The following is a 15,826-nucleotide window of genomic DNA, read 5'->3' as shown; positions in this document are numbered from 1 at the left end:
TTCAAGGAACAGAGACACTGCAGAAGACAGAATTCTCATGCTCACACATCTACCATTGGCTGACATGAGTGCCAGGACCCTGGGGAGTGACAAGTGAGCGCAAGGAGTGTGAGTCGTGGCCCATGCGCTTAGGCTGAAACCCAGGAAGCTCTTGTAGGGGAGAATCGTGTGAAGCTGTGCCCCATCAGTGCTGTGGCAGAGCAGGCATCATTGAACACAATGTTCTGAAATCTGAGATAACATTTGGAGTCATGTGAATGATGCAGGAGAATGATGGCCTCCCAGATCTTTTTTGCCAATGCCAAACTGGTAGTGTGGATGTTCTTGCAAGAGGCGATCATTAGGAGTGATCTAACAGAGAAGTATAGAGATGCCAGTAACAACTGACTCCTCTGAACAGACTCAGTGTTGGGCCCTGACATGACAGCTGGAGAACTGGTTCAGCGTTTTATTGCAGAGGGCAGGAGAAAAACGGCGGCTGGTGGGAGACTAGATGCCATCTGAGGTGTATGGTTGACCCTGTTAGATACAGGCATTCCTGAAACCATCTCAAGCTGTTCCAGGCAGGAGAGCTCTTGTACTTGGCTCTTCCTTGGGAAGACAGTTCAGTTCTCACACTATTTTTTTTAGTCCGTTAATGAAAGTGCTTTCCTAGGGTGCAAAAAGTACAAGGCAACAGGACATAATAACATGTATTAGCAGTCTCTGGTATTAATAGTACAGATTGTCACATGATATGACAGTGATTAAAGTGGGCATGGGTGGAGGTCTCCCTTTCTCCTGGGAGGCACTGTTCCCCTCTGCAAACAGAAAATAAACACAGCCCTTCCAGAGCATAAATGCCAATAACAGTGAAATTTTGATTAAATAATAGATATGTGTTCAGAAGCACTTTTTATAGTATGTGATTAAGAAAGATAACTAGACATCCTTACAGCTATAATGATAATAATTACCACAACACATAAAGTGTAGAATATGACACTGGAAAGGCCACTATTAACCTTTCCAAGAGTTATTTTATGGTGTGTTTTTGACACTAGGGACAGCAGTGTTCAGAGAACTAAATAAAACTATGGCTGTGACAGTTCTTTCCAGCCATTCTCTGCTATATTAAAGAGGACTTGCAAAGGGGAGTGAAATATTTTCTATTCAAAACAGATGTTTGTTTAATATCAAACATCTGGGTAGTCTTAGAAAGACTGTTTTGCTAAGATTTCTGCAACTCTCGGTAATTCAGAAAACAGACAACAGTGCTTCCCTGTTTAAATTAGGCAATAAATATCAGCTCCATGCCCCAGACCAAAGACTTTTTTACTGCTAGCAAGCAAATTTCATGTCTCTAAAGTGTGATGCCACGTTGTCCGGCAGATCACATACATTATCAGATAACTCTAATCTGTGAATTCCACGTTATGACATCTCTGTGCCTGTGGAGAATTACAGACCATACACGATTGATCATAAATACTGAACCGCTATTTTAGATCTTACCAGAATTACTTGGTGTAGAAGGTCTGAGTAATTAGGTTGGGGAAGGCAGAAAGGATTGGCTGTGATGGCATCAGCTTTCCTAGTAAAAGAAGCAAGAATGGGTAAATTCCAGGAGTCTAAACATGAGACAAAGCAGAACATGTGAGTACAGTGAATAGATAATATTGGTACAAATCACCTTAAAGGTTCCTGTGACTGAAAAAAGGAGAGCTGGCTCTGGAGCTTTGTAATCCACCTGTAATAGAGGCTGGCTTCTGTAAATCAGTCAAGCTTGCAAACATGCCACTGACGTTCAGTTCTGCTTTTTATATGAAAAAAACGTCCCTATTAGTCAGAGTCTTCACAGCTGCAAAAATGATTTTGTATGAAGGCGAGAAGATGCCGTTATTTTAAATGATGGCGTTGCAATGTAATAGATGGTGTGAAAGAAGGCTGTAAATTCTGGGTCAGTCCTCTCTGCAGTGTCCTGCAAATAGCACAAGCAATCCAGTAGTCCAAGCTTCTCAGGATGGAGTTTTTTAAACACATTAATTAAATCAAATTGAAGTAAATTCAGCTAAGCCAAGATTTCTTCAACACTTTATTATTGAAAACACAATTAGCTTGAGGCATTTGGAGGAGTTTTGTGAAATCAAAGGCTGTACTGCAACTGAGAGTTAAGTTTTCAAGCCGTCAACTCATTAATAGCAGAAAATGGATGTGCTGCTGCAAGGCACCAGATCAGAAGTAAAAATATGGAACTTGTTACTGTGAGTTCAAGAACAAATTCTAAATAGACTGTTTCCAAGCTGCTGTCACCAATGCCCTAACTTCATTCTTAAAGTTGAAACTCAGACCATTTACACCCAAAACTGCCAGTCTTTGGGCAGATCACGCAGCTAATGGGTACAGCTATTGGGTTCAAACCTCTTTTGACAAGAGTTTTCCTGATTTTTCACTGTTTTCCCAACTCTTATTTCTCCCAGTTTCACTATCATATCTCAAGTTACTCACTTTCTGCATTGCATACAGAGATGCATCAAAAATAACTGTTACTGGAATAAGGGCCTGTTAGTCAAACTCAGGGCATAAGAAAGAAACCTGCTGCTTTCATCCGTGCCACCCTGGGAACCATGTACTTTGGCATCACAACTTCTCTGTGAAAGGAGCTGAGAGTTCAGTCCACAATAGCTGCTGAAAGGAGCAAATAGCAGAGGCAGCAAAATGTTCTTTAACTAGCAGAGCAGGGCCTGACACTCTCTGCAGGAGAGAGTAGCTGCGTAGGCACAAAGGAAAAGCAATTTTGCATTAAGTGTCTGCGGGTAGAGAGGACTGAAACCACCATTCCCATGTTCAGTCTGTAAGGGTGCCCCAAATATCCATGGTCCCATAAAACTTTTGTCCTAATAGGAAGAAAATTTAAACCCAGCTGACACATTAGTATCTGAACCTGACTGTGCAGAAGCATAGCAGGAGTCCATCCCTGTCAGCCTCAAGATTCATATTAATGTACTTCACGTGTTTCACTGACTTGATGTCAAAAGCCATTTGAAGTGAATGCTGTCACAAGCTTGAAGCAGATTTCACCTGGATGTTCAGAACTGTCTTAGGGGTAAAGAATCATCTTCCTTCGGCTCATAAACAATCCCTGTTGATGTGGGCTGTTTGTAAACTGAAAGTAAAAGTTCACTTTGTGTTCTGTCTGCAGAAAAAGCTGCCTTTCCATTAAATTTTGGTTCACACATCTGAGTTTGTTCAAAAAGAGGACTTAGGATCCTCTGATTCAGCCAGAAGCATGTAGACAGGCTAGACTTCATCCTTCCCAGTCCAAGCTGTCAAATATAAGCCCAAGTCCACATGGACCAAATAGTGTGTATGACACAGTGTCCAGACTAGTAAACTCACCTGAGCATTAAGCTGACAGGAACAGCTTATTTTTCCCTTGAGCATGCTGACTTAGGAAGAGAGCTATGCAATTTCTGAACCATAGGGGGTTTTACATCCATAGAGCTGAGAATGTAAAGCAAAGCTCCTTTGTGTAGACATGAATCCTACTTCATTTAAAGTTATGAATTGTCCTCCATGCTGCATCCTCTTCTGTATTACATTGAAAGCAAAGGTATCAGGATTAAGGAATTTTGCCTTCCTACCCTCAGATGCATTTAAATGAATCAATGCAGAAGAGAAAATGTTCATTGCTTTGTTTTTAATTCCTACTGACTTCCACTGTTCCTTGCTTTTGGAGTAGATTTAGAAAAGCTATTGTAATTCAAGGAAATCGCGTGACTGTAATAACTTTGAGTAGGAAGTACTAGAAATCTCAGGCAGGCCCTGATAAGGCTACATTTATTTTGTGATTTATTTTTTTTTGATGCACTAAGTTCTTAAACCCCAGTTTAGCTCCAGCTCTGGGGTCACAGCATTGCAGGTTTTATCTTAGTCTGATTTGCCAAGGAAATTAGAGTTGTGGTGTTCTCCAAATTTGTGCGTGTGTGCTCATTTCTCTTTGTAACGCTGGAACTCAGTGCCCAGTTTCAAGCAAAATTACCTAGAGATCCTACCAAATATACTAACTTTTGGTCAGTTTTGTGGAAGTAGTTGATCAGATGGAAGAGTGAAACTCACATTAGTGTCCTGCTATGGAAAGGGATGCAAACTGATCTCACCAGCATCATTTGACACAAGAAAAAACAAATTGGTTAGCAACATTTCAAATGTCATTGGAAGAGAAGCTACAATCAAAGCTTATTTCTCATCAGCTTGGGACAACCCAAGTTGAAGACACAGGGCCAGGGCAGCAGCATTCAACTTCTGCTGCTCTCTGGACTGCTTGGCATTTGTCAACCAGAAGTTTCTAGGTTTCTTGAGTTTAGAAGGAAATTTTCAGAATTATAAGTAGTCATTAGAGGTGGCTGGCAACTGCTGAGGTTCAACACTTAAAGCTGGCCACACTCTGCTTGTAAAGCACCACAGCCATGCAAAGAAATTGTGTGAATTTTCTGGGTTTCCTCTTTTTTTACAGATTTAAGTTAAAGATGCATATACCTTAAGGCACAGAGGGAAACTCAGGTAAAAACAATGTTGACTTATGAAAACAGGGCTATAGCCTACCTTTTAAAAAACTGAAACAGAGGAAAACATGGGGAAAACAAAAAATGAAAAAATGGCACAAGATTTGGCAACCAATGTTTGTGGTGAAAAGTTAAGGAATTTGACCTTGCTTAGAGAGTGGAAGGGAGATAGAAGAGCAGTTTCTAGACATGGGAAGAGATAGTGAAAAGACCAGTAATCCATGAAGTCACAACAAAATATAACCAAGTACAAGCAAATGATACCTTGCTTTGAACACAATGTAATCATACCTTGCACAAATCCCTTTGTGTCATGCTTCACTGGCAACTCTGAAAACAGTAAAAACAAACAAAACAAAACAAAACAACAACAACAACAAAAATTATGAAGCTTTTGTCCCAAGCTTGGTTATTGTTAATACTTCTCCAGCCTAGTCCCTTGCTTACTTGCCCAACAGCCACAGTCCAGCCCCATATGTATCCCAATAGGACACAATAGAATACTCGTCCCACCAGAGGACAGATAATTTCTACTGCCGTGTACTTTTGAGTTCCCCTCACCGGTTTGGGTTACTCCATGGTGCCATGTGGGAGTCTCTAACACACTCAATTCTCAGGTAGGTGAGCTGGTCTCATTAAATCAGCTCGCTGCTACTGCCCAGGGCCTTAGACACTTCCCTGTAATTTATACATGAAATGAGGATGAAGCAGGTAAAAATAGCAAGATCTGAAAATGCAGAGATGACTATAGATTGGAACAGTCATTTGGATGAGTGGGTTAGTAAATCATTAAATTAATGCTATTACAATGCAGGGGAGAGGACTATATTAACCTTTAAAGGTCCCGCAGAAACAAGGGGTGCTATAGGATTCATCATGGTTGAGGAAAATGATGAATAACACAGTTTATCAAACACACATACATATAATTTTTTTTTCAAATACACAATGATGGTGAAGATCATATTATGTACTTATGAACTGCCCCTCACCGAATCATTACTGCCTGTTTCCAGAGGTGTTTCACACATAGCTTTCAGACAATACAAATTGCATTCAGGAGCCAACTGAAGTAAGCTGAGCAAACTGGATATATGGCAAGGATTAATTACAGAGCTTTTCTGAATTTCACTGCTCATGCACCCATGAGATGTCTGACAAAGCATTTTTTCATATTTGACAAAGAACACATTGCTTTTCACTGATACCATAAGCACACAGAAGCTGCTTTGATCTCCAAGAGTGAAACATCCAATATCCAGTTAAGAAACTTCTAAGAGCACGTATAGAAACTTTAGGCAGCTGCATAAAAAGCAAAGCCTGAGCAACAAAGAGTAGAAATTAGTCTGGAATTATTTTCATGTTCTCACTGGTCTGAATTCTGACCCCCTGGAAGCTGCTAGAAATACTGTCACTGCCGGTACTGAAACATGAGAAGACCTCAAGCTGCTCTTGAAATATTACCACTGATTTCCTGATGTGAACTCCCTGACTTCACAGATATGGATGGAATTTGGCCATGTGTGTTTAAGCTGCTTTTTGAAATTTCTAAATCTGAGACATATTTGAAAAACAATACATATACATATAGATATGGGTATATATCTCAATTAGTAATGTAAAATTTTGCTTTTTTGGCACAAGTTCAACATGGTGAGACTTTTCTGTCTCCGTCCTCAAATGCTAAAATGTCCATATAAAATATATCAGTTTATGTCAGGATGTGGCATTTCCAAGAAAATGTAGAGGTTTTTTCCCTGGGCAGGAAATGGAACGGAACAGCAGCCTTCCCTATTCTTCGCTACCCCTCAGGTCGAATTTCAACCCCTAAAAGTATGTGTCGTGGACATTATTCTTGGAAAGACAGCTGTAACGTAGGATTTCCACTCTTAGTGGAAAAGTTTTGTGTTGTTCAATGCCAAAAGTTTAATACCTGGAGATCCAAATAACCACATGGGCACTTTTATTTTTGAAGCATGTACCTGACACATAAAATAATTTGGGCAGTATTTTCTTGCTAGCAAAGTGTCATGGTGTAACTCCAGCCAGCAGCTATGCACCACCCAGCCACTTGCTCTCTCCCCCCCACACCAGGATGGGGAAAGAGAATTGGAAGGTTAAAAGTAAGAAAGTTTGTGGGTTGAGATAAGAACAGTTGAATAATCTGAATAATAGTAATAATAATAATAATAATAATAGTAGTAGTAGTAGTAATAGTAATAGTAATAGTAATAGTAATAGTAATAGTAATAGTAATAGTAATAGTAATAGTAATAGTAAATGTAATTGAATTAAAATAACGAAGAGGAGAAATAAAACCCAAGAAAGACAAATGATGCAAGTGAAAACTATTGCTCACCACCAACCCACTGATGCCCCGAGAGACCTCAAGCAGCTGCCCTCCTGCCAGCTTTCCCCTAGTTTTATTGCTAAGCATGACATCATATGATATGGAATGTCCCTTTGGTCAGCTGGGGTCAGCTGTCCCAGCTCTGTCCCCTCCCAACATCTTGTGCACCCCCAGCCTGCTCACTGCTGGGGTGCTGTGAGAAGCAGAAAAGGCCTTGGCTCTGGGTAAGCACTGCTCAGTGGTAACAAAAACATCCCTGCCACTATGAAGAAAATTAATGCTACCGCAGACAAAGCCAGCACAAAAAGCAAGCCTAATTTTTACAACTTCCTTCTGTGAACTCCAACGAATTTTTTTAAAAAATTGTACTGTTGCAAAAACCAGTATAATTGCTCATGACTGTTGAGCTTGCCAACGTTAAGGCCAGACGTCACTGATAAGACAACTGACCTCCAGCCCAGCAGAAATCCCGACACCCCGGGCTGCACAGCTGTTCCAGTGCCCATAACCTGTTTTCACACCCAACACACTCTTAACAGGACACCTTGGACATGTGTTCAGCAGTTAGATGTTGTGATATTAGACAGGATTTTGCAAATCTATATAGGAGATATATTTGCTAATATATAGTGGAGAGTATAAATGCTCTCCTTTATGTTAACGATTTGCATTTCTGATAACAGCCTATAAGTACTGCCTGGGTCATTTGAGGTAGCTTTCTAACAAAGCTAGAGCTGAAAGCCTTCTGACCTGAATTACAGTTTTGGAGAAACCATGGGGTTAGTCAGGATAGACAGACTCCCAAGGGACTTGCGTATTTGCTAAGAACAGTCCTGGACACTTAACTGTGTGAGATTCCAAAAATATCATGTAGCATCAAACTGACTTAAAATTTCCATTGGGTACCTACTGCTCCCTTGGCTAAGATATTTGTAACAAAACAACATCATCAACAACAACAAAACCCTACCCAAAAAAAGTCCTGCAGGGATGACTAAGTTGCATCAGTTCTCCCAGAGGTATAACGTATACAAATCAAATCAAAATATAAATCATTCCACCCTGTTGTGGGGTTTATGCACAGTTTCTTTTAATAAAATATGCAAATATTTTGCAGTAAATTGATTTCCCAGTTTCAGTTCTCTTATCTCCATATTTATTATTCATGATTCTTCTACTCCCCCACTTGAGTGATGAAAAAAAAAAGAGGGAAAAAAGCTGTGTAGAGTTCACTTGCTTTTAGGAACTAGCTTTATTATTGTTATTATTAGCACAATTTTATACTCCTAGGAGTGAAAGATAAATGTAGATATTACTTCTAATCTCAACCAAAGCTAAGAGGTAATACAATGACACTCTCTTTAATGCAAATCACTGCAATAAATGACTACATAGCCCAAGTGCTCTACTGCATTACAAATTGTAATGAAAGTTTGAATTGCTGAGCAAAATGACTGTTGTTTAACCTGTGACCAAGCTGGATGGTATCAGTTGTGTTGTTAAAGGTGTACACACCATGACTGCACAGGAAATAAACCCAAATGTTTCAGATATCTAAAACTGTTGGTAATAGGGTTTCTGGTTAAAAGGGAAAAAATACATAAATATTTTTCTTTTTTTTCCTACAGGAAAGCAAGCAGCTAAAATTGCTGGCCAGTTTTACGTTGCATTAGCCAATGTATGTAATTACTTTTTTTCTGTCACTATGTGGTTAATAAATTCTGCAGCAGAGAATCAAGACTGATCAAACCTGGGTGCACTGTTCTGGTTGCTGTTGCTGGAGATCTCTGTTGGAATAAAAGACAGAAAAATGAGGGAGATGCAACATCAGGGCAGCAGAGCAGGCACAGGTCATCACATGGCAGGAGAAGGTCAAAGACAAAGGAAAGGCAAGGGAGAATAAGATTCTGAAAAGAATTCAATGTTAGGTTTCAGTCCTATATAAAGAAGACTCTAGCACATCACAGGTAGTTTAAATATAACTTATTACAAGCATATGCTCCAAATAAGCTCCATTTTTGCCAGCTTTACACAAATGGAGCTACTTTCAATTTAATTAGGCATAATGATTTCTTCCCATTAAGAACCTCAGTGGATTACAGGTCTTGTTTTTAAAAATGTGTCTGTGATTTAGCAATTCAATTGCCTTTTGAAGGATTCAAAAGTTTTATTCCTTTACGAATAAAGAGCTAGGCCTGCAAATATTCCAATAGGAATACCAGTTGAGTAACAAACCCTAGAGGAAAAGAAGGATTTTTACAGATATTCTAGGTTTGTTGGACTGGCTCAAGGGTTAAACTACATTTTCTTCTGATAGTGAACTGCCTTATAGGAGAGTAGGTGACTGTAACCATGAATTTTGATCTTTGCAGAAACAACATTTTCATCTAAAAGTTCCTCTGAAGAAAAATTCCCAACAAGACCCTAAGGTGGGCTATTTGTGAGAAGAGGGCCTCTGCAAGGTTTGGCCCAAAGCGCTGAAGATCAAATTCTCTCTCAAGTCAAAGAAATTGCATCAGCATAGAATCTGGCCTTAGGTATCAGTGGTGAAAAGAGACTGCATCGCAACCACATTGGCATTGCAAATCAGGTGGGGAAAGAAGGAAAACTCCACAGAAAGACCTTAGATTTCTTTCTGATCATTTCATGTCTTCTCTGCCAAGAAACTGATTGGGTTTGTCTCTGCACTTCAGCATCAGCTTTCACCCAGCATAAATCCCCTCCTTTAAATGGAATGGCATCATTAAATTAACAGGATGACGCAGAAAGTCACACTTTTCTCTCTGGAAAAGACTTGCACGTTTATTCAACAGTAGAATAATCCTCTCTGTAGCCTGACAAGTTATTTACCGTAGGCAGGGGTTTTTTTAATGTTTATTGTTTTGACGCACAAATAAGATAGGTTTTCATCAGAGAACCTGACACGTTACTAGAAATTATGACTGGCCATCTGCTTTTTCTCTACGATCTTACTCAAAGAGCTGTTAAGGTTTACCCTCTCTGCGGTGGTGCACACTGGGTCCTGAAGCAAAGGTCAGGCATGGCAGTGGGTCAGGGAGGAATAGGTTCCAGACTGCTGGATTTCTTACTGCAGTCAGATATTGCTCACTGATGCTTGGCTATATCCAGTACAGAACTTTTATTATTATTATTTTATTAAGATGTAAATTAAATTTAAAAAACTCTGTGAAAGAAAAGTCTGCTTGAAAAAGTTTGTTCATGTTGCAGAGTATTATCTGTAAGTCCTCCAGCTAGGCTAAAAGCCTATCCCACTGCTCCTTGGGATTTCTAGTGAATTAATAATGTCACTGATGAATATTCAAAAGTAGGCAGCTATTGTGCCTCCAAGCACATAATTAATTATTCATTACACATTTTTATTCACTGAATTAAAAAACACAGGGTGCTCTGGGAAATGAAGTGTAGTTCACTGCAGGGGCATGAAATTCTACACTGCCCCTTTAAGGATTATTACTCTGTATTTATAGTTGCCAGGGCAACATAAATGCTGGGCAATTAGATCATGGGTTGTCCCTGAAGACTGATGGGATAATAAGCAGTAGTCAAGTATTAAGTTGACCCAGTAAATGTCCCACATGAATAAACCTGGGCTAGGACCACAGCTGGCATCTTTCAAATAAAACTTTTACATTAATATAGTTTAAAAGGTGCATTTATCCGGGAATTGAGCATGCATCCACAGTGGGAAGGCTGTGGAAAGGGCTAATACCACTTCCCGGTGGTGGTCCTCAGGCTTTGTTCCTCAGGCTGGGCTTTGTGCAAAGTTAGGAGCATATTGAGCCTCTAAAAAGCTGAGAAGAAGCAGGGGGAGCCCCACGTTTCCCTCCAATGTTCTGTGTCAGTGGAAGGTTTTTTTTTTCTCCTAATTATTCTGGAAAACTCACCAGCAGGGGAGAAAATCAGTTCTGTTCTGAGTTTAAAAAAAACAGGTATTAACATTTGTAAAAAAAGATAACTATTTAACTGGGTATGCTTTTGCTTTAAAATCTGTTTAACAGAAAAACAGCACTAAAAGAACCCCTGCAAATTATTACCTGTGAAAGAGTTGTGTTACTGAGGGCATTTTTCCAGACAGTGAAGAGTCATCTAAAAATATGAAATGAAAAGGACCAGAGAGATTCCCCTAAACTACTTTTTTTTTTTTTAGTTTTGTTGCAGTATCAACTTCAAATTGTTGCCAACTACTGACCATCCCTTTTTCCATTGAATTAATTTTCTGCAAATCCTTCCACATAATTTCAGAAATTTATCTTTCTCTCAAAACTATTTTCAAGTTTAAAAAAAAAACATGGAGAACCCCCCCACAAACACATTATTCAATTTTTTCCCCATTAATACTTGTTATATTATTATTGTGTTAACTTAATGCTTTCCACCATCCGCACTGGCGACACAAGGTGATGGTTTTATTGTGCTTTTAGATCACTAATTTTGTAGAGGAAAATGGGAAATCATAGCTTATCTCTGCCTGCAGACACTTGGCTATGCCAGAGCATGAAATAGTTCTCAGTTAGAGATACAGTAATGCTTTCCATAGTTTTGTAATACAGGGGAAGAAATACAATTCCCAGGAAGTATTATACATCCCTCAGTGTAAGAGAAAAGACACATTTTATCAGTGAGTGTGTGTGCACACAGATTTATCCAAACATATAGATACACATCACATTGCCCCAGACAGTTGAATGCATCTGCTCATTCATTAAAATTATGTTTATATATAATGAAATGACTAGCTTTGTAGTGAAAATATTTTCAGGAAGAAAGCAAGTGCTTAGACACAATTTTTCTGTGATAGTATTATTTGTCAAGATGTCCCTAGCTTTCAATAGACTACAGTTTTAATCCTTTGGGGCATAATTCTAGCTGGCAAGCAGAGAGATGTACTTTTCTCCTAAGGGAGAAAAGGAGGGGCACCGTAAATTACTGAGGGGGCAAGCTTGCCCAGACCACTTGGTCAGACACTGGGCAATGTGGCTTTGAAACAATGACTTATGTGCTTACAGTTAAACGTGTTTTAATTATTTTTTACAGAATCAGATCCTGAGAGCTAAACAGCTTGTCAGACTGAATTCTAAGTCTAGTTATGGGATTTGGGTCATGCTTGCCATGTAGGATGGGAACAGCATCCTCACGTGCTCACACAGGAATTTGGTCAGGAAACGGAGCAGGAATACCCCTTAGTGTAGCCAAAAACCCTGAGCTGCAATATTCAAGGACATTCACCCTGTCAGGGCTCTTTTCCACCACATAACGAATCTGCGGGGATAGCAAACCTTAGGATATCACCTCTGATGCTTTTATTACTTACTGTTGGGTCCTCTGTGTATTTCCCAATGACAAGCCAAGAGGTACATGGGAATATTTCTAGGTACAAAATATATTCATTTTCATACTTATAAATATGGATGTGGTTATATTTTATATATGTGTATACAGACACTAAAATGGAAAATGTCTAGAGCAAATTAATTTGGTTGCATTTGTGGATTTGAAATATCAGCAAAATACCATTTCTAGCAATTATTTTTAGCTACAGGTAAATGATAGAGGACTGACTGCTTCAGCAGCTTGTATCTATTTATTAATTACAAGAATGCAAAAATTTGACAAAGACAATTGAGATTTCTTTCATGGCATTGTGAATCTCAGGACAATCTCCTGCAGAATTGGCCATTAATTCTCCACTTGGACATAGTCCACAAGAAACCCGACAAAAATCAGCTGCAATGGATGCATCTGCAGCATTCTGTTCTGGTTTGTCATTGCAGGAAGACACAAAATAACAGGCTGATGGGGAATCTCTGTCTTGCTTAATGGTTAGAAAAATCAGGAACTGTCCTACTCTGCAAGGCCTAGCAAGAAAAATTGCCTGATGAAATAGAGCTGTTGATTTTGCTGGAAGAAACGCGCTATCCGAAGTTCAAAGTTGGCTTATATGGAGATAATCAGTTGCTGTACTCAGAGCAATACTGAAGAGATGGGATTTACCAGGCTATAGCTTTGGCCAGAGAAGTTATATCCAGTGATTTCCCAAAAGTTACACCTTAGCTTCTTGACATGGTAGCTCTCACTCCAAAGTCCCAACAAGTTCAGCCCAAGGCAAGGAGCCATTTCCACCAGTATTTCTAGGTCTCCTTGAAGAAAGGATGGGCTTTGGTGATAATACACTACCCTTGGACTGTACAGATGGGCACTGAGTTCCCTTATTGACATTCAGCTCAAGACAGGTTAGAGTCTACACAGCATATGAGAGGACTTGAGGGGAACTGGGAGTATCAGAATATTGATATGTGGGAGAGTAAATGCTAACTAAGGGGTCACCCAAGCATGGCATCAGCAAGGTCCATCTTGGCAGTTTCCCAGACAAGGTAGCAAAAAAATCTCATGCTATTATCCAAGTTTTAAATTAAGAGAAAGACACACACAGCCGTTATGGTGACTTCAGCATGCATTTTACTAGGTCCACGGCAGTGAGATTTTTGGGATTGGTGGTTGTTTTTTTTTCTTGGTTTAACCATTACTGAACACCCAAAATAGAAGCCTTGCATTTGTAGAACAGGAAGACCTCCAATATTCCATAGGAGCTGAAGTACCTGCCTTTAGCAGGTAATTGCTAAAGCTCAAACAAAATAATTGTCTGTGCTGGGAAAGTCGCTGAAAGAAAACGTGAGTGGTTTTGCTTTCATTAGAAATGTGGAACTGGTCCCCACAATAGGAAGCTCTGCCTCAAGGGCCAGAGCACAGTGACAAAGACATTTGGACAACAGCTTGTGTTGCTAAAAACTGCTTATAAAATTCCTTTTACAATTAATTACACTGCATTCAACCCTCTGTAGGAAAGGCAGAAGGTGGAGGTTGGTGGAAGTGCAAGGTGCACAGACTGCATCTGAAGGAAATTTTCTGCTGCAGGATGGCAAGTCATGGTGTCAGGCATGATACATCATGCATCCATGATTTCATCTCTCTTTGGCAAGTAATAGTAAAGCCAGGCACCCAGCTTCCTGCATTTAGGGTCCGGTTAAAGAGTTGTTCAAATACATATAAAACTAACTATTTTTGTAGGCTCAGTTTCAGTCTTTATTTTTAACTGATGGAACCAGCAAAGCCTCCACATCACAAGTTCTCACTGCCTGGGCATTACTGCAGTGACTGACAACTATGCAGAGGCACTGCTGTCACATTTATCCAGCCCATCCTTTACAAATTCATTTCTTTCACCCCTTCTTCTCCCATTCATGCCCATTCCTTGACATTCACACCTTCTGCATCAGAAAGAAAATCCTCTTCCAAGGCTCATATGTCCTGTCTGCTGTCCTCCTCCCACAGCAGTGTGCCTGTGTTTATGACAAAGTAAATGTTATTAAACCTAAAAATGTGGCAAACTTATTGAGGAAACAAGAAGCCTTGTTTGTTTTAAGTCTCTGGCCTGTCTGGTGTTTTGTTACTAAGTGTTGTCAGCTCTTTGACACCTATAACAAAAGCTCCTTAGGACAGCCAGGTTGTCTTTGGTGTGTCTAGGAAGTGCTGGGCACACATGAAGAGTCTGTTTCAGGGCTAAAAGGACAGCAACAACACTCAAATGAACACAGTATTTAAATATCTAGCACTCACTTTTTTTCCTAGAAGAGGAAAATTATTTTTATATATATATAATGTACTGAAAGTCCAAAGTCCACACTAAGTGGAAGTGTCTGTGTCTAAAACATCAGGTCTTAAAAGCAGCAAAAGTGACAGGCTTTTTAGCCACAAATGGCATAAGAAACCCATCGTACATTTTTTACACTGACAGCGGTCACACTGGAGATGTACCTTCACCAGTTGTGACTCTTGCTCACTCAGTGATCAGAAGCTACACATCGATGGCATCAGCACCTGAACTAATTAGCTCTCAGTGGCACAGTGCTGATAGACCTAGACTTTTGCAAGGCGCTGCACTTCACAAAGTAGATACAGGAGCATGCCTGGAGATACCAGCACCATGTGCCATTGCACAGCATTAAAATGACTCAAAGGATTAATCCAAGGTCATGGAGGATAAAAGTGACAAAGCCAGGATGGGAGACATAGATTTCCTAAATTCTCATCCTGTGTTTAATCTCTCTGTCCCTCCAAGGAGTTCAAGAATTTAATGGGACAGGTTAATGTGGGGTGATGTTCATGCAGATTTGCTCCATTGAAGTCATTCTTGATTTACGAAGGAGGAGCTAACACTGAGAAGATCACATCCCACAGCCACTGTGTTATAAGGGTTAAAGGAAGAGAGTTTTTGGAGGGTCACATTTGCCTTCCAGGGCATCCACAGTGCAGCAACAGGGAGGAGAGGACAGAAAGAACAGAAGGAAAGACTGGAGTTAGAGAAGAAGGGTAAATTGTACTCTATTAAACAGCATTACTAAAATTATCATGAAGGAATATCTACATCCCAGGCAACCCAGGCCAGTCAACCTAATTCTTATAGCTGATCAGGAGCATATGATGAAATCTTCTATTGAATGAGTCTGTTACATGACTTAACAGATCCAGTTATGTATAATCGTATGGCTGAATATGTAGAGATATATGTGTGCATGTACATCTTTATGTATATTGGGAGAATAACAAAAGACATTTTTAACTGCCTATTTCAAGCAGTGCACTTTAACTAGACACTAGAAAAATGAAGGGGAGAGAGAAAAAGAATGGGAAAAGGAATTTGTCTCTCCTGCAACTCCCAATTCTTAATTACAATACACAAATAAATAAGGAGACAGGCAGACAGGTAGGCAGAAGGGCACAGATAAAAGGGCGTGTATGTTCAAAGAAAACATAATTACCTGCTATTCCCTTGCTCTATGGAAAAAAGTTCAGACTTTCAATACTGACAGAAGCTAAAAATTGATCCATAGAAAAATGTTCACTTCACTAGAGG

This window comes from Falco biarmicus, chromosome 7 (assembly GCF_023638135.1).
Source record: "Falco biarmicus isolate bFalBia1 chromosome 7, bFalBia1.pri, whole genome shotgun sequence".
NCBI lineage: Eukaryota > Metazoa > Chordata > Aves > Falconiformes > Falconidae > Falco > Falco biarmicus.
The sequence above is the reverse complement of the archived record's forward strand: the minus strand, read 5'-3'. Positions refer to the sequence as shown.